The following is a 20,269-nucleotide window of genomic DNA, read 5'->3' as shown; positions in this document are numbered from 1 at the left end:
GATGAGTGCAGGGCCCACAGCCATGATCCAGAATAACCTTCTCATCGCAGAGTCCTTCCCCGCATCTACAAAGGCCCTTTGCCCCATGAGGTCGTGTTTATTATTTCTTGGCCAACCTCTGCCCTCTCATTTGCTTCTTGTTTCCTTTTCCCAAAACTCATAGTCTCAAATTTTGAACCATCTAGAAGGAATCTCTGGACTCTCAGAAGTTTTTACCCCTATTCTTCTTTGTCATCCCCACCCCTCCCCTGTGCCTCCCCCCTTTGCTTCTGTGCTGTCTCCCCTTTCTTCTTTTGAAAATTCAATCTTCAGTTATATTTTTAAATAGATTTCCTGAGGTATCACTGACATGCTCCAAACTACACATAAATGAAGTGCAAAGTCTGGTAAAATTCTAGGTACACATATGTTTTTGAAATGGTTCATTTCATCAAAATCGCAAACACCTGTCACCCCTGGGCCCGAGCCCCTCTCTCCCCTCCACTCCCCATCTCATTCTGCAACTATAGGCTCATCCTCATTACTGAGAGCTTTATAAAAATGGGATCAGACTGCATGTACACTTTGTCTTGGCCTGGATTTTTCTCTCAATGTAAGTACTTCAAAATTTATCTACATAGTGTGTAGCAAATCATTATTTTTTTATTGTTGAGTAGATAGATAGATGTCTCAGTCACTTCTTTATGGCAAAATGTCTGACACTGGTTAATTTGTAAGGAATGAAAATGTATTTCTCATGGCTCTGAAGGTTGGGGGTCCACAGGACTAGCATGTCCTCAACATCTGGTGAATCTATTCAATATCTGGTGAATCTGGGCCGGGGATTTAGCTTAGGAGTGTAAGTGCTTGCCTGGCAAGTGCAAGGCTGTAAGTTATCCCTGGAACCAAAAAAAAATTCTGGTGAACCTGCTCAACATCTGCTGAGAGCCTCCCTGTCACCTCAGCATGGGAGAGTTGTCACTTCGTGAAATGGAGCACAAGTGCCACAGAAAACTTATTTTACAACACAGCCACTCCCACAGTAATCCATTAATCTATTAACCCCTGAGCAGATTAATCCTGCCAGGAGGGTGGGGCCCTCACGACCCGATCACCTTCCACCTTGAGAACACCAATAACATGACTATGAAAATCAAGTGTCCAGCACAAGATGTTTGGGAAGGCGTGGAAGCCCTAACAGTGCACTGTTATCTGTCACCCACCTGTTCTTTCATTTGTTAACGGGGTGGGGTTACCGCTGGGGAGGGAAGCTGTTCTGAGTGTTCAGGCACCCTCTGTGTGTGGAGACGCGTTTCTTTCATCCTGCATGCTTAGGAGCGGAGTGGTTGTATAACATTGGAGGTAAATGTGTAACTTTTCAAGAAACGGCCAAACCATTTTTCAAACTGCCCACAGCTTCTTGCACTCGGACAGCAGTTACGGGGTTCCAGGAATTCCCACTTTTACCGGCAGTTGTTGAGGTCAGTCTTTTTGTTCACTGCCCCGGTGGGCATGAGTGGCATCTGGGGTAGCACTAATTTGCATTCCCTTGGTGACCAATACATCTTGTCGTTCTTGTGGCCATTTGGTCACAAGCCCTTTAACTGGCTTGTTAGTTTCCATATAAATAAGTCTGAGAGTTCTTCATCTAAAGTTAAAGTCTTTTATCAGAAAGAACATGGCTTGTAAAGATTTCCTTCCCAATCTTTGTTGTGACACTTTCAGTGTCAAAAAAGCTCCACTTACTCTCATTTTTAAAAGCACGATGCTCTTATATCCACATTTTATCCTTGTAGGATATTAATTATAATTTTTATAAGCTCGTCTGTTCTCTGTGCTTCTCATCTTTGGCCTCTTTTTCTCTTACCTTGCTTTCAGGTTAGTGGCTTTTCTCAAATGCCCAGCAGCCCTGGCTGTCCATCAACACCAAACAGGAGCTGGAAGCCAAGTGTGGCGGCACATGCCAGTCAGCCCTTCCTACTCTGGGGGGAACAGCACAGCATTCTGCGAGCCACCGGACTTTCCCCTTTCCTGGGTGGATGATGGGGAGTGTGTGAGTTTCTTGGAGTCAGCAGAACAAATTTCCGTAAGTTGAGCAGTTTAAGCCACAGGAACGTGTGAACTCAGGGTGCTGGAGGCCAGAGGTACAAGGTCATGGTGTGTGCGGGGCCATGTGACCGCTGAGGACTCTGGGGAGGGGTCTGTCCCAGGCCGCCTCCATCCTGGTAACTCCTGAGCTTGGGGCAGAGAGCCCAACGCTCACGATTGTCTGCCTTGGTGTGCATCTGTGTCCAAACCCACCCTTTTGTTAGGACACAGCCCCCCCCCCCCAGGTCAGAGCCATCCTAATGAGCTCCTTTTAAGGGAAGAGTCTGCAAAGACCCCATCTCCAAAAGTGGTCATGTTCACAGGTACAATAAAAGATATTGTGGGGTACAATTCAGCCCATAAGAGAGGAGCAGGGCTCCAGGGGCAGGAGTTGAGGTGGCGGGGTGCTGGGAGCAGCCATGGGAAAGGGTCCACTATGCAATCCGTGCAGGAGAATCAGTATTTTAACATCCATGCCCCCACCCCAGTGGAACAGTCGTCCTGTCAGTCCTGGCCCTTCCCACCACCTGCTCTTCCCTTCATCTGCCCCGCCCTCTCATCTTTCTGGTCCCAGTTTAGCCATCCATGCCCAGAGACCCTGCCCTAGGAGCCAGCAGTGGGCCCTACTGCCCTGCCGCACTATCCGCTGAGCCTGGATTCCCCCAGGTGTCTTCGTTCCCCTCCCATGGCTTCCTGGAGACATGGTGGACGGGGTGTACCTGATTAAGGGAGGTGATGCCGCTAGCCAGCATCAGGCCACGGTCAGGCCTGGCTTTGCTCTGCGCTTCCACAGATGGCCTGAGTGCTCAGGTCCACAGGCACAGGCTGCTGCCGCTGCTGTTCTGTGTAAAAGACTCCTGGTCTCTTGTGCGCTACCAGACAGTGAATTCCAAATGGCTGTGGCCTTGGGCAGAAGGGAAAGGGAGCCAGCCTGGAACAGCCTGCAGGGCAGCCTCATAAAGAAAGGCTTGGAGCTGCATTTCGTTGGGTCATCTGCCCTCTACCCACCACTGCCACTGATCTGTTTGGGGACAGGAATACTCTCTCCTGTAGGTTTGCACTGGGGACCCTTCTGAGCCTCCAGGGAAAGGGGTTCTTCCACAAGGAGCTGCCAGAGCTGTGCCAGAGCCATGAGGCCACCAAGCCTGTGTGGACAGCTAGATAGTCCCCAGTGTTTTCCCATGTCCTGTGGCCAGCCTCTCCTGCCACTTAGCCCCAAGTGCCACCTTTTCTAGAGAAGCCTGTGGACCACTAAAGTAGCTCACAGCACACAAGCACACACACACATAGATGCACATCACATAGCCACAATGTCCCAACATGCACACACACACACACACACACACACACACACACACAAACAGTAACATGTGCCCACACTCTACCACACAAGCATACACTGCATACACATACCATATATACAACAGATGCTCCAGGCACACATACAGACCACACCAGCACACCACACACAACACATAAATGCACATGCACCAATACACATCACACCAATACACATGCCACGAGCATATGTACTGCACACATGCCACACAGAGGTACACATGGCACAGCAGCACATTGCACACAGATATACGCATGCAGATCCCCCTGCCTATCCTCTCCATCTGCTTTTCCCCCGCCCTGTGCAGGTAGCACTCCAATTCCAGAAGGGGAATCCCGATGTCAGGAGCCTGGTCTCCTCTCTCCCTGATAGGTCCTGGGCCTCAGAATGTGCCTGATGCACAGAAGTAGCAGTGGGCTCTGCAGTGCTGCCCCAAGCCCTCTTACGACGACAAAGGGGTCAATCTTCAGCTCAGAAATAAAGTTCTGGAAATTGCAAACATGCCTTGAGGAGGTCAGGGGACAGTCGCTCTGGTGATTTTGGTGCTCTCAGTCTACTCTCGGGTACAGAGATGCTGAGTGTGCTGGGGTCTCCAGGTGTGTGTCCATATCCCCCGCCCCAATGCCATGGACTTAGTTGCCATCCCTGCGACCTCACAGGTGGCCATTTGCACTTGGGGTGGCTTCTCTCTTGCTCAGTGGCTTTCTGGGGCCCATCTCACCACAGCACCAGAACTCAGGGTGCTGGCACTCAACGCTCCTGTAGTACCATGCTATCTTAATTACTTTTCTCTCATTGCTGAGATATAATACCCCAAGGTTAAAGGAGGAAAGATTTATTTACCTCACAGTTTGTAGAGGTTTCTGTCCATAATCCATTAACTCCAAGTCAGTATGGCTCACGGCAGAGAACAGTCATGGAAGGGAGAAAGTAGCAAAGCATCAAGTAGGGGACAAGCTTATTTCTGCTCCTTTTATCTTACCCAGACTCCTGGGATTAGGGCAGTGCCAATCCAGTCAGTGGACTGATCCAGGAATCACCACCCTTAATCCCAGCACCCTTAACCCCAGCATTACACACTCTAGATTCAGCCACGTCTGAGAAAACCCTATGACAGCCTGAGGCTTTGGGGGGACATGCAGACACAAACCATAACACACGCTGAGGGTTCCCCAGAACCCTGGGCCAGGGCTCTGAGTCTTCACCAAGGCTCTGCCTTTGGAAATAGATAAAAAGAGGCCTCTTATAGGCTGTGCCAGGATAGATAAGCAGACACAGTGCTCGAATGCTTCTAGCAACTAGTTACCTTGGCCCCAATTAACTATCCTGTGATGTGGGCAGCAGGAAACCTCCAGCTGGCTTTCCTGCATTCATGGGGGCAGCAAGACCCTTAAGTACATGCATCAAGGCCTCAGGCAAAGGCCAGGTCCAGCCACAGTGGTGGACAGATGCAGTTCCTCTTGTGCCTGACCCCAGGGTCTCTCTGCAGTTCCACACTTAGTGTTGTGAGAGCTCATGCATAGTTCTGTGTCTTGGCACTTGCTCTGGGGGCCTTTCCTGGGCCTGGAACCTCAGTGAAGGAGCTGCTTGGAAGAACCATTGAGTCAGCTGGAAGTCACCCTCCCCTCTCCAACAGGTAATAATGCATGATTATGAGCTACTAATTAGTATCTAATGCTGCCTGTGTTGTAATTTTATATGATACTCAGAATACATCTGTGAAATAGGCACCATCAGTCCCCATTTTAGATATAGGGAAACTGAGGTTCAGAGAGGTGCAGCATCTCACCCAGGTCATACAGCCAAGAATTGGAGGGGTTGGCTTTTGAAGGCTGATCCTGTATCTCAGTCCCCAACCTGGCTCTTGATGCCCTTCTTTCTGTGCACTGGGAACCTGACCCTAGTCTCGGTCTCTGAGCTCAGGGCAGAGAGGTGTAAGACACCTGCCAGAGGACAGCAGGTGTAGGACTGGGTGGGGACAGTGCAATAGACAGCACCAAGGACCAGAGAGAGATTTCTAAGACAGAGGCTGCAGATCCTACACCTTGGGTGCCCAACTCCTTGCAGAGCTCCAGGCCCTGTGGGGTTACCCAAAGTCCTGGGAGGAAGGAGGCTGCTGGCATTTGCAGAGAAGGCAGAACATGGACTGGGCCTGCCAGTGGGAGCCAGAGATCACACAGACCCAGGCTGACAGGCTGTGACCAATCATCTCTCCAGAGCAGTTTTCAGGATCCAGGCTCTGCAACCAGTGGCTCCTCTGCCAGTCTCCTCTGTGACACACTCTTGCCACCTCATAGAGATAAGCGATAGCACCAGCATGGCTACTCAAGGGTTCCGGATCCATGACACGCAGTGACTTTGCAGAAGGGACCTGTCATGGTCACCAGAACAGCAGAGGCTGAGGCCAGGGTTCCTGTGCAGGGTACTTATTGGGAGTGTGACCCAGTAGAAATGGGGAAAGGATCTGAGGGAGAGGTGTAAAGAAGCATGGAGATCATGCAGCATGGTACAAGATGACCTGGCCACCACCAGAATGTCCCTGCAGCCACAGGATTATTCATGGAGTCTACTGTGCCCAGGGCTGCAGGGAAGACACATCCCACACTACATAGGGCTCCCCAGTGAGGCGCCCAGCTCTCATTCGCCTTGAGGTTGCCAGAGGCAGGCTCAGCGCAGGCCAAAGCTTCAGCTGTGGAATGGTGGGGCTGAGGACACCCATGTGGCTGCCCCCACCCTAAGGCTCACCACCTGTCTCTGCTATCCTCCTTGCTTTCCAGAGAGACAAAGACCATGGCACTCAGCCACTCCTAATCTGTCTCCCCACCTCCTCTCTTCCTGTGGCTCCTGTGCTGCCCCTCTCCCCCAAAGATGATCAGCCTCTGTTTCTGTGAACAGCTACTGGCTGGCTTTTCTGGAACTCACACTCAGACACCCCAGTCTGCAGCCCACTGGGGACAAGTGGTTCTCTCTGCCTCTAGTTCCCTGTTATCTGACCAAGAATCCATGGATTTGACATCTTCCAGCCAAAGAATCAGGAAGCCCATCTGATGTTTGGAGGCCATCTGGCCAGTGCTCCTCTACCTCTCCCAATGCTTCGTCTGTTGCTGGATGTGTGGTTTGAGGTGACCCACAGCTATGGGCTCTCCCTCAGGGCCATCCTCCGAGAGGGGTACTGTGGCGCTCTCACCTGCCCAGAAGTCCACGTCCTAAGCTGTGTGACATGGCAAGGTGCTTCTAAGACTGTCATGGAGTCAAGGTGGCTAATTAGTTTGAAGATGGATTGTCCTGGGTTATCTGGGCCCAGTATAATCTCAAGGCTGCTTCAGTTCGGGCAGGAGATGCAAGAGTCAGTGTCTGGGTCATGCACAGTAAGAAGGATGTGAGCTGCTATTGTTGGCTTCAGTGATGGAGGAAGAGACCACAAGCCAAGGAACACAGGTGGCCTCTGGCAGCTAGAAAAGTGAGCAGACCAACATGGTCACCCAGGGAATGAGGAATCAGGAGGAGGGTTACAGGCACTCAACTATTCCTGCAGCTTAGGAAGGCTGGTTCCCAGGGGTCAGGAGTCATAGCCACTTACAGGGCTCTACCATGTCCTCTACACTGGGCCTGGGTCCCATCCCGGGCACCAGCATGAGAGCCCTTGCCATCTATGCTGCAGCCCGAAGCCACCACTTTCTCTGCAGCCGAGTATCTTCCTTTGATTCAACCTCCTTAACCACATCACATTCCTGTGCCAAGCCTCAGTTTCCCCCCTTTGCTCAGGTCCTATCATTAAGCTTGTGAATGTCAAATAGACTGGGAAGCATTTTGCCAAGTTCAAATACTGCCCAGGTGACACAGATGTCCCTTGCGGGGGAGGACAGGGCCACTAGTTCTCTACAGGTCCCAGTTTCCAGGCCCTACTTTTCCATCAGCAGAGGCCAGGGCTGAGATGATTGCACCTCCCCTGACTCAGGCATGACGAACCCTACGTGGCCAGGGAGCTGGAAAAGCGCGATGGTGTCAGAAGTGCACATGGTTTTCATCCCGGTGATGACGAGGCCCAGACTCTGGGCAGCAGACCAAAAGCCTGGATTTTGACCTGGCGACCTGACCGCCAGCCTGCTTATTCCCTCCTGCTGTTATCCTGACTCTGTAGCTCTCTGTCATGTCTCTCTGTCTCTTCTGCTTCTCTGATCCTGCTTTTGTGTCTGTCTTTCTGTCTCTGTCCTGTATCTATCTTGGTTTCTGACTCTGTTCATCTCTATTTCTCTCTCTCTCTCTCTCTCTCATTCTCTCTCTCTCTCTCTCTCTCTCTCTCTCTCTCTCTCTCTCTCTCTGACTTTCCTCTTGATTGTACATCTGTTTTTCAGTTTGTCTCCTTTGGTGTCTTATTTTGCTTTTGTTTTCCCCTCTGGTTCTAATGGGTTAATCTCTGGTATCTCCTGAAGCAGCACCTCCTGTACCTTTCATGACCCTCATCAGAATAGAATAAATTCAGTCTCGGGGATCTGTCTACGACCCTCCTTCAGCTCCGTTCCTGCCTATCAATGCATCATACCTCCAATCTTCACTAACAGAACAACAGAGAGAAGTCTCACTCCATTCAGGGCGCTTGTGCTTATTACTGGTCAGTCTTACAGGGTGACAATGTCTTTACCTAAAAGCCAAGGTCTTACAGCACATGCCAAGAAGCGGGGCTGAAAGCTGTTGGCCAGGAGAGTCCTGCGGTAAATGACTTTTGGATGGGTACCTGTCTTCATGGTGTGTCCACCTTTAGGGAATCGGCTGGGCAGTCAGGGCAACTGTACCCCCACAGTCCCTCAGGGACCAAGCTCTTACTATTGACTACTTCACTGCTCATTGGTGTCTTTTTCATGGCTGGGTTTGGGTGACTACTTGTCCAGGGTTTGAACTAAGGGACAGAGAAGAGAGTATGGAAGGAGCCCTCACTGAGGTTAAATTCTAGCCCATGAGGCAGTGCTCACTCCAGACAGCCTGGGGAGTGGGTTCTACCCAGGCATTGGGCAGCCCACACCAAGCGACACATCTATCTCTAAGACATCAGGGGAATCAGTTCTAATGGGCAGTGAGCAACCTTGGCTACTCTGGGTGCCAAGGGAAGCTATTGCTTTGGCTTCAACTTTACTCCTGTCTTCACTGTCAAGATGGGGGTGCTGGGCATGTCTCAAGACGTAAGCTGTAGGCTGGTCCCAAAGAACTTCATCTTTTGCATGGAGGAGCCAGGGGTACCTTGGAAAATAACTTATTGAGAGGGAAAAATCCATTCTGTGGGCTTCAAGGCAAACATGGCCAAGATGGGGGAGGAGCAATTCCAAACATAGCCAGCTGTCCGGTGCTCGCACATCATTCTGGCTCAGGCCACATCATCCAGTGAAAAACAAGGTTCAAAGTAAAGGGAGACCAAATCAGAGGGAGGAAACATCCTTTGGAACCAGCATTCCAAGGGACAGAGTCCACCCAGCACTCAGGTCACATCTTCTATTAAAGTAGCCCCTCAAATGGCCTCTGGGTCGCCCTCAACCCACGGCATGTGATTTCATTGAGACTTTAGGTAAGTGGTGAGGGTGAGACTGAAGCCTTGGAAGAATCTTTTGACCCTTTAGGAGGTGAGGATGGGATGGGGTCACAGATCCCAGAAGGACACTTGGGGCTATCACTGAGGTTGTTTCTTCACTTGGTTGGTGACCACATGAAAAGTCAGTTTGCTTGTTTGCATTGTTCTGTTAATTTTAATTTTTATTTTTATTAGTGCATGTTTGCAGTGTGTCATGATTCCATGTTTCATGGAAAGATGGTACACGTGCATAGCACGTCCTGATTCTCTTTACTTCCTCATCCCTCCTCTCTCTCCATCACCTGGTCTCCTTCCCATTTGCAAAACAGAAGCAATAGAAAGCAGGGACATTATTGGGGGCTGTTAGTACACACCTGTAATCCCATCACTCAGGAGACTGAGGCAGGAGAACTGATGAGAGTTCAAGGCCAGCCTGGGCTACAAAGAAAGCTCGAGGCCAGCCTGAACTGCATAGCAAAACCCTGTCTCAGAAAGCTGGAAAAAGAAAAAGAAAGCAGGGAGATCTATTACAATGCTCTTGAAATTATACTGTTCTCCTCCCTGCACATGACAGAATTAGTTTCTGTTGGATAAAAACAGATGACATATAACCTGCTAGAGACGTAGGACATGTGGTGGGTATATCACCCACAAAGGAGTTGAGTCTGCCCCTGCAATCACAGAACTGGGAAGAAGGTGAAGGCCCCTGTGTTACACGTGAGTCCCACTTTTCCTCCGGTGGGTGTGGCTGGCGCCGAGTGACCCAGTGGCCGAGGAGGAGTTACATGGCCTGGACTGCTGAGTGGTGGATTTGAAATGAAGTCCTAACAGCAAGAAGAGGGCAGTCAGATCAAAACACAGCAGGAAGCCAGTGCCTGAACAGCATGCGGGCAGGGCCATGCAGCCCTTTGCAGAGGAGGAGCCAAACCCCAGGAGGTTAGGTCTTTTGCCCTGGGCTACACAGGAAATTACTGGCTGAGCAGGAGCTGAATTTGCCTCTTTGGCAAGGAAAGCGAGGCTGGGATGAGACCAGGAGCTTGAGCCTCTGAGAGCAGGAATGCAGAGGGTGGGAAAGGGAAAGCTGGGGGGGGGGGGCAGCAGCAGTTGTGAGTTCTGTGGGTGAAATGTCAAGCGTGGGGTTGCTGCCAAAAGCAGTGAGCTTTACCTAATCACTTTAGGTCAAGGCTTGTGCAATGGCACGGAAACGTAGGCGTGTGAGGATCTGACGCACAGGCAAAGAGCGATCTGTGCTGTATGCAACCATTTGGGTCATAATTTGGACCCTCCATCACTACAGTCTTTAAGCTCACCTGCAGACCCACTGTGTGCCCCCGTCACAGGCACTGGATTGCTGTGTAAACAAGACAGGCTCTGTTGGCTTTCAACATTAATCACATCCCTAGCACCCCAGGGACACATCTGGAATGAATTTGGCCATCAAGACCTAGCTAGACTGATACATGAAATTAACCATCACAGGGAGTGTCAAACTGCATTTCCTGGGAAGCTGTGGTGGGGAGAGTGTCCTGGGGAGGATGTGTGTGGGATGTGGAGGGTGGAATGCCCGCGTGAGAGGCAGAGGTGACTGGCTGCGGAAGGAAATGGAGAAAGGGATGCTGCTTAGAGATGCATTCACCATGTGGAATTAAGGACCTGTAGGAAACCAGGTACAGGCTGAGGAGCTGCGATGTCAGGGGATCCTTGGCTCTGTGTATTGGAATGAGAAGCCCAGGTCCTGAGTGAGGCAAGTGGCCACTGGTTGCTGAGCATTCCCCTGACCCCTACTTGGGCACTTTCTCTACTTCTCATCATGTGTATGCCCAAGGGCTTCCTCATTGCTCCTCCTGCCTCCTGGGTGGTGATGTTGGATGAATCATCCATTTTCAATTCCTCCAAGACCCATGCCCATCCCTAAAATCCCACAGCCGTGTGCCTTATCCAATTTAGCAAATAGCTTCTTCATTCTTCTGTTGTTCTTTAATTTCTCAAGGCTCATATTGAGATATCTTTTATGGGCAATTAGTCTCACATATTTTATTTAAATGGCACAAGGTGTCAGTAGCTGTTGGGTTAGATTACGCTAAAAAACAAATAAGTCATGATACCATTAAGCAGTGAAAGCTTATGTCTTATTGCCATCCGAGGGCACTTGAGTCCTTTTTAAAGCTTTTTTTAAACTTGGAGACTCAGATCCATTCCATTCTGTGGCTCTTCCACCTGTTGTTTCAAGATGGCCTTTGTTTATCCAGTCAGCCTGGGAGTCCTGGAGGTTAGGTAGAGAGAAAGGAAGACCCTTTGGGGGAGAGTTTATGAGCCAGGTTCACAAGAGGTATACATCTCCTCCTCCTCCTTTCATTGGCCAGAATAGTCACATGACCTCTTTGAGCAGCAAAGGAGGCTGGGAAATAGAGTTGAACAATATGTGTGCCAAGAGAGGGAAAGCGATATTGTTGAACATCAGCAGCCTCTGCCCAGTAAGATTGTGGTTATTGTGAAGAAGAGAATTAGAGTTAGCAAGGTCTAATGAATGGCTCGATGTCACAGACTTGGAAACAGAAGACACTGGAATCAGAGAGCAGCAAAGTATTCACAGTAAAATGCTGACTCAAAACCACAGGATATCAAAGAGCAAAAATGTTTTGTTCCCACTTACATTACCTGTTTAGAGAGGGAAAGCAAGAAAGAGATAGAGATAGAGATGATAGAGATGATAGAGAAATCAGAGACAGAGAGAGAGGCTGGAAGAAAACACATGCAAGTGACATTGGATGACTCTTCAGATAATATATGGTTGACCTCATTATACTTGCAATATTTTCTATAATGAGAAATTCATTGCATTGCTTTCTAAAGCTGCTTGACTAATTTTCTTATATTAAATTTCTTATTTTAAAAAAACACTTTACATTGAGCCACACGAAGTTCTCCATAAGGACAGGTGAAAATAGCGCTCTTCCTAATAGTATAATTGCTTATATCTATGATATCAGTTCTTTGGCATGTCCGGTATACCCTTACAGGTTTATTTTGTTCTTCCATTTGTTCACTTTTGAGCTCTGATCCTGCTCCTTGTCTGCCAGGAGTAGGTGGGACCCTGGATCAGAAAGACCCCAGAATGTTGGACTGGTCAGATGTCCATGCAACCGTGACCTCAGGGATAAAGTCATGGGTGGATTTGGTGGGGGCCCGAGTAGCGGGCCCAGATGGTAAAAGACTGCACACACTGTGTCACAGGGCTTGGTTGGTTTTCTGTTGGCCCAGGAGTGGGGGTGGGGGGTGTTCTACAGCAGGGTCCCCTCTTGTGAATGGTGGCTGCTGTTGGGTAACTACGGTACTGGGGGCTCCAGGAAGCACAGGAGAAGCCCAGTACATCTGAAGAGTCTGGAGACAAAGCCTGATCTATGTTTGACCCATGGTTCTTTCTAGAATCTCCTCTCTCAGCTGTCAGGTGGCTTCACAGCCAGGAAGTCCTGCTGAGTCATTGTCAAGAGCTCAGAAGCCTCTACCTGCACACCTGGCCTAGACCCATGAGTTTTCTGCAGCTGTGACTTTGGAGAGGGTCAGATGCTCAGCAGGCAAACAAGTTGCTTAGATCAACTGTTTGTGTACCTCAGCATCTGGCCACATAAACAAGGCTGTGTGGTCACTTCTTAAGGCTGAGTCAGGACATCCTATGCAGGATTGGTCACTTGACTTTCTGCCCAGATGCATGTGCGCACACACTCATACGTGTGCACACATGGGCACGCCACATCACAGCACAGTGTCTTGTCCTGAGTGCAGAGCAGCTCTTTGGTCCTCTCTTCTCTGCATCTGTGGTGTCAGGGAGCTTCACACCTGAATTGTTCTGAATTCAAATTGAGGCAAAGAAAACAGTGAATGTAGAAAATACGGCTGCACTTTTAAAATGTTTTAAAATTTGCAAGTAACGGGGAGAATTATTTTCCCAAAGAAATCTTTCATTGATAAAGGGAAGTTAGGCTGAATCCAGAACGGGACAGAGGTCCAGTTAGAAATTCTAGAAAAACAAGGGGGAAGGGATGAGTACTGACTGAAGCTCGCAGAGAGAGGCTCTGGGGTCCTGCACCACCTCTTCCCTGAGGTCTGGAGGGCTGTCGGACTCAATTCCCGGGACTCATGTGTGTGCCTTGTTTGAGGCCCTGGCCTTGCTGGGTGACTCCAGGGTGTAGCATATGGCTTCTCCCCCAGGGCCTTGGCTTTCCGTCTGTGCTTTCCTGAATGCAAAGGTTCCCAGCAGGTAGAAGGGGTTCAGTGAACCCCCTTATTTCCCTTCTTCTTCATTAAGCACAGGTTGTCTGAGTTTTTCTAGAGCTGTGACTGTGTGGAGGGAGCCCCATTATGAGTTACACAAGACCTTTGAAAAGTTACACACGTGTTAGACAAACCCTAAAAGTCATACATTTGACAAAATTACGGCATAGCTTAGGGATCTCCCAGAACTGGAAAGCTGTCAGCACACTCTCCTCCCCCTGAGCCCTGCCTTCAAATCAAACTAAACACTGGATCGGCAAAGCTATTTGGAGACTTGAGAGGGAACCACCCATGAAGGGGATTTTGAATTCTCATGCAGTTGGGATGGTTCTTCCAAGTCAAAGCCTTTTTTTTTTTTTTGTTTTTCTATACTGGGGATCGAACCCACCACCTCAAGCTTGCCAGCAGGTGCTGTACAACTGAGCTGCATCCCAGCCCCTAAGCCAAAGATTTTGAGTTGCAAAGACTAGAAGGGATGTTCCATTTTACAGACAGAGAAGCTGAGGCTGGGGTGTTTGTGTGTGTGTGTGTGTGTGTGTGTGTGTGTGTGTGTGTGTGTGTGTGTGTGTGTAGGGGGAGCTCTGGTTAGTGACAGAGCCAGTATTGAACCCAGGTGTTTAGAAACAAAGTTTTCAAAGCAAAGAAGACTCACCACGAAATCCTGCTCAGGTAATTAAAAACACTGAGTTGGTGGGCAAATCTTTCAATAAGAATGATTTTGTACTCTGTGAAAAGTGGAGGAATGAATTCCTGCTGATAAGGTTAATGTTGAAATTAACTCATATGACATAAATGCATATAAAGCAGAGGCCTAGAGCCAAGCACAGGGAAAGTGGCGGGAGGATTTTCACTGCACTGCTCGCCCCATGGTCTGGGTAAGAAAACTGAGGCCCAGGAAGGTTCAGCCAGCATCTGTGCCCCATTTACTGCACCACATGCTCGCCCTGAGAGAACTGTGCTTCCCTAACCCCTTTTGGGGGAGCATCCTGGTGTGTCTGGGACATGATCCTGGATGGACCCACTTGGGATCCAGGCTGAGCCCCAGCACCTGTGGCAGGGGAGCATCCTGCCCCAGACCAGGGAGGAATACCTGTCACTCTGAGTTGTACCTGGGTGAAGGACAGTGAGGCCAGATTGCCATAGGAAGTGGTGAGCCCCAGCCTGGCTGAAGACGACACACGTCTTAAATTGTTAAGCTCATTATATGTGGCAGCAGAAGCCAGGTTTGGATTTTGTGTCCAGAGCTCAGAGGCCAGAATCCAGGAGCCTTGGTTACATACAGAGAGAAGTTGGCAGGAAGCAAGCTGTTGAGAAGTCATGGAAATCATTTTGGGGGGCAAGAGTTTGGGTGGGAAGGAGAGGGACCCTCTGGAGGCTCAGAACCTGGACATAGGGGATCTGGGTGAATTTTGTCCAAGTCCACAAAGGTCAGGGAGACTCTGGTTGACCTCTAGGCTTTGCATATAGAAATCATTGTGATTTTCTCCAAATTTAGAGAAGTCCCGTGAAAACTGTTTTTCTCATTCATGCTGGGAGACATCCCTTTTATGAGCCTGAAGCCCAGAGGAACCTGTCAGTATGAGTTGGAGCCCCAGCACCAAATCACCAAGATTCACTGCCATTATCCAGGACCGCGGACTTTCTACTGAATGGTCCTGCATTCCATCCCATCCCCTGTCCTTCCTTGCCCCCTGCCCACACCTTCCCCTGCTAAACTGGACCGGCATGAACTCTGATCAAATCTGGCTGTGGTTCCTCTGCAGTCTCGGAGGCTATAAAGCTGGGTTAATCTGTAAGGTTACTGTTGTCATGGCTCTGTGTGCCTCAAACTGTCCCCTCCTCAGCAAAGCCCCATGTTTCCTGATGTGCATCGCCCATTGTCGTGACCCTCACTCCTCCTGTCACTTCCTGACTCCCTCATCCTCTCCACACTGACCCACAACATTAGCACCCTCAGTGTCTATGTTTTCAGGACTCCCCTGCCTTCCCATGGACCCCAAAAACCAGGGAATACCAAGTCCCTACTATGAATGGGATAGAATTTTCATGGAACTTTTGTTCACACTCCTTTGTGCTCTGAATCACTTCTGGATTACTTATAATACAGAATACAATGCATAGGTTGGTACAAAGAGCTGTCATAGGGGATAATGACAAGAAAACTATCTGTACATGTTCCAGGCAAGTGGTGTACCTCCCCCACCAATATTTCAATCCCTGGTTGGTAGAATTCACAGATGTTCGACTGTTTCAGTTACTTTTTTTGCTTCTGGAGAAAAATACCTGCAACCACCATTTAAAGAAAAAGAAGGTTATTTTGGTTCACAGCTTGTAGAAATTTCAGTCCATAGTCAGCTGGCTCCATGGCAGAGGGAATTGCAGAGGAGAATCTGCTCATGGCATGGCAGCAGGAAGCAGAGTGGATTAAGAGAAGAGGGATGCAGGTGGACCCTTCCAGGCCACCCTGCAGTGACCACCTCCTCCAAGAAGGCTTCACCTCCCAGTGTCACACACAGCTCTCTCAGCCCCAGTAACACACTAATCCACTGATGAGTATCGTGTTCCCATGAGCCAGTCGCCTCCCCAAAAGCACATGGGGCTTTGGGGGGACATCTAGATATAAGTCACGGCAGGGACCCACCCGTCCAGAGGATCGACTAGACTTGATTCACTGGCGCTTTCTCTGCCACCTTGCTAAACTTCATTCTTGGCACATGAATATCTTTCTGCCTTAAAAGTGACCCCAAGACTGGATTCTTGCTCCAGTGACTTATTGGGAGAAAGAGGATCAGAGGAAGCAAAATAGAAAAGGTGGGGGACACTAAGCAGGTGGCTTTGGGTGGAGACCAGATTCTGCCTCATGCCACAGGTGTTCTGGAACCCTGAATGGTCAGCCCATCTGCCGGGCAGCCTTGGCGACTCCAAACAACTGCCAAGTTGCCAGATCTCCAGGGACAATCAGTGGGTTTTTTTTTCCTGCCACTTATCTTGGGGGATCCACTGTGGGCCAGAACCTCCTCTCCTTTGGGGAGCCCCTGTGATGCAGACATGTGACTAGACTCCACCGGGGTGGGGGGGCTCCAGGAACTGCATGATGGGCTCCACCTGCCTGAGTTCCAGCCTCCTAGGGTGGACAGAGAGCACATGAACCAACATACAAAGGAGACAGAGTTGGAACCAAGGAAATCCAGAACAGGAGGTTCATGGAGAGAGAGAGAGAGAGACAGGAGTCCTGGGGCCACTTGGCTTTATTCTAGGGGGATAGGGTGGGAGCCCTGGAGGGTTCTCAGCACACGAAGCGGCAGCTGATCTGGCCTTTCGGCCACTCTCTTGGGCTGTTATGATAAAAACATGGCAGGGAAGCCAGGGAAAAGGTGGAAAACCGTATCAGTTTTGTGCAGCAATCGAAGTGTGACAATGCAGAGGGACAATGGTAGTCGGAGGACAGAGGCTCACCATATCTGCATGAATGGTGTTTGGTCCAGGAGGTAAGGTGAAGCCACAGCATAAGATGGGGACAGCTGTGGCCATCTAATGCTGTACTTAATGGTTTACCAAAGAACCCAGCAACTGAAACAACTTCCGTTTACTAAGTGCTCAACAACAGAAACAGCTAATGCTTATTAGATGCCTACTGCAGGCCAGGCACTTCCAGCTTGAATAGAATGAGACTTGGGATAAGAGATGTCAAGTGGGAGACTTCATTTCTGATGTCCTATTGACTGTACCTCCATTGAACAGATTCTAGGAGCCTGAGAGCACATGAGCCAATGAAGTTTGTCAGAATTGAAGTGTGGGGACCAGCAGTGACCTGCAGTGTCCAGGATGAAGCAGGGCACCTCACATCTCACCGGCACTTCAGTACTTCCCCTTCCTTTACCACTGGGGCCAGGGGACTGTGCCAGTCAAGAGGAACCCAGAGGAATAAGCTACAGACCTTGCTCATCAGTGGTTTCCAAACTAATCAGATGGTCAGTCTCTCTGGGAACAGTCTCCCCCACACATAAGAGAATCTCAGCAGAAACAGATTCATGTGAATACTCTAGGGTCTAATGTATCCTGAGTCCAGGGATATTTCTAGATTCAGGAGACAATCTGTTTAACTTATCATCATCTGGTGTCACCAGTGGCCCCAAGCATGGGGACATTGGAATCTCCAAGAGGCCATTACTGGATGAAAAATGAGAAAGTCTGCAACCCCTAACTGTATTTTGGGTCAAACCAAGGAAACCACCCAGGGGTGCTCTGAGGAGGACACAGTCAGCTGCCACTGGGGTGATCAGCCAGTATTACAGGACCAGTGGCATCCATGCCAAGATCTAAGGGGATTTCCCACATCTCCCTTACAGGAAGAAAGTCATCCTGAGACAGGAGATTAGGGCACAGCACAGAGCCTAGACAACTGGGTGTGGCCTGTCAATCACAGAACACCATCAAGTCACGGCTGAGATGCAGGCACAGAGAACTCCCGATGGCCCAGATCTGGCGTCCGAAGGAGGATGATAGCTGAGGGCCTCAGGGTAACTGTCTTCTTACTCTTCCAGTGACCTGTCCTGTATATGGGGTATGTTTTTTCTCTTATTCTTTTCAATTCTATTTCTATTTTTCTCGCTCTTTGTACTTCTTTCTTTCTTTTACTGATAAACAAATGAAACTTATATTCCTTTGTTGTCTCTGTCCAGTTCTACAAAAGCCTGGAACTACCAGACACCTTAGTGGCTGACAAAAATACCAGTTGGACAGATGATGCGACCCAAAGCAAAGAGGCATGGGGGTGAATCTGCCATGTGGGGAGTGGGAGAGAGTTGGGGGCTGGACATTGGTAGGTTTGGGGGCTGAGGGAAGAAGTGTTCTGGGTTATTCCTGGACCTTGGAGCACCTGGTGGAAGCTAGATATCCTCCTCTGAGTGAGGGGAAGAACTGGAGGTTAGAGAGCATGGTGAGGTGGCCATTCTTTAGGGAAGATCACCCATGCAAGTGGAGGTGGACAAGCCTGGTTATAGAAGGCTGCTGTGGGCCTGCACAGGGGCAGAAACTATGGGGAGATAGGGAAATGGGTCTGAGTGGTTAGACTACAGGAGAGGCTCTGGCGGGTTCAGGGTAAGGAGCGTGCACAGCAGGCATTGCTTGTCCAGTGTCTGTGGTCCTTGCCAAGAGGAGCAGGCAGCGATGTGACTACGCATGGCTCACCTTCCCAGGAGCCCTGCAGTAAAAGTGGCCAAACGCTACAGTCATGCCAGTGCACTGTCAAACAAGGCCACCAGGAAAACTTACTGCTCTCCATACAAGAAGGCAAACACTCAGGTCACATGAACATGTATCTCCTTCTCTGGCTTCTTCCTTGGAATTCCTGGAGGTAGAACTGCTCTCTTGTGACAGTGAGGAGATCTTTAAGACAAGGACTGTGGGGCTGAGGCCACAAGGAGGCCAGGTTTTTGATGGCTTCCTCAGGCAGGTACATAGCCCTGGGCTGCCTACTTAGGGACACCATGTTACCATGCGACATGGGGGACGTCTTGTTGGTTAAGCTACTATTGTTGAAGGATTCTAGCCAACTCTACAAGATAGAAATATCTTGGAAATGAAGAAGCAGGTAGAGCCTTATGCACTAGCTGAGTGGGAACCCTGGGAGGGGACCAGGTTTGGGAGGATCCGCATGGCAGAAGAGCCCACTACCTAGAGCCGGGAGGGCGTGTAGGTAACTGAGGCTCTGGGAAAACCCCTGTCCTTCTCAGCCTCTGCCTTCTGACGAGTGATGCCGGACTTCAATACACTGAGAAGACCAGAAACAAGTCCCTTCTAGAAAGCATCCAGGGCATGCTCCAGCTTCCCAAGAAATAACTTACGTACTTGGTTTTATAGAACAGGAGTGACCCAGGTTGCTGGGGATCTAAGGCAGACAAAGGTTAGAAAAGCCAACGCAGGAAGGTCCTTGAACAGAGTGGGCCCCGCGGCCCAGCCTGAAGACCTCTCAGCTTCCACTGGGAAGCAAGGTCCATCCATGAATGGTGAAGATTGTAAAGCCTCCCTAGGGTGCGCTGCCAGAGGCCAGGGCTGCTACGCCTCCACCTCCTCTTCTTGTGCGACAAGTGTGGGCTGGGTGAGGATGATTTACAACCAGGCGATGACTAAAGACGGGTGGTCAGATGTCTGTGGGCTCATTCTTACATTAGATTTCGTGCAGCAACATAAACTCCAAAGAGCAAACAAACAAAGCTGACCTGAATGTGTTTATAGTGGTTATTAATGGGGAGGGGACTTCTGCCCAAGCATTCCACATGGTGACTCAACTCTTGTTCACTGGTTGCAGACTGCTCACTGGAAACTGGAAGACTGGTGTCAGCTAACTGTGCTGGATCCAGGACTTTGCAGGCCCTTGCTCTCTGGAGCCAGGGAATCAGGAGTCAGAAGAGGCACTGAAGCCATCTAGGCCACCACTCTTGGGCATGGGAGTGGGAGTGGGGATGCCTTTCCTGGGTCCTGGGCAAGCTGTGGCTTGGCCTCTTCTTTCATACCTCCAGAAAGGCAGGGTCCTCACTGCCTGCCAGGAGACTGTCAGTGTCTAGCACAGTGTTAGACTCCAGAAATGACCATCCAGTTTTCTTCTGTTTCTTTCTTTTTTTAAAATTTTATTTAAAAAAAGACTAAACAAAACAGAAAATGGCTAGAAATAATACATATGTTCAAAGAAAAAATAAACAGTAAGAAATCACTAGTTGATATTTACATACTGTCCTCTTACAAATAGTTATTCAAGATACAAAAGTGGAACATATAAAGTGGGAATTCAAACAGCAAGACTGCAAACAGTTCTGTTCAACTGTCCAACAAAAACCTAGAAATATGGTTACCAATCCTATACACTTAAACATATATGCAGCTATCCACATCTTCAATTATGTTGAGATTGAACAAACCAAAGCAGGCTAAAATTATTCTGAACAAAGAATAATAGTATTGCTGGATTTCACATCATGACACTCCGGGATCAGCACTGGGTACTGTAGTGTCTCTTTTTTTTTTTCAATTTT

The 20,269-nt window shown here is 49.4% G+C and overlaps 1 long non-coding RNA gene across 1 annotated transcript; it reads left to right on the top strand.

Annotated features, from left to right (window-relative positions):
* Positions 1-1,322: 1,322 nt before the first annotated feature.
* Positions 1,323-19,945, top strand: LOC134474152 (uncharacterized). Its single transcript, XR_010044798.1, has 3 exons — positions 1,323-1,460; positions 1,858-2,065; positions 19,549-19,945. It is a non-coding gene; the product is annotated as an uncharacterized LOC134474152 (long non-coding RNA).
* The last annotated feature ends 324 nt before the right edge of the window (positions 19,946-20,269 follow it).

Source organism: Cavia porcellus, unplaced genomic scaffold (assembly GCF_034190915.1).
Source record: "Cavia porcellus strain 051 isolate PalLab524CR breed Dunkin Hartley unplaced genomic scaffold, mCavPor4.1 scaffold_31, whole genome shotgun sequence".
Lineage (NCBI taxonomy): Eukaryota > Metazoa > Chordata > Mammalia > Rodentia > Caviidae > Cavia > Cavia porcellus.
This window is presented reverse-complemented; position numbering and strand designations above follow the sequence as displayed.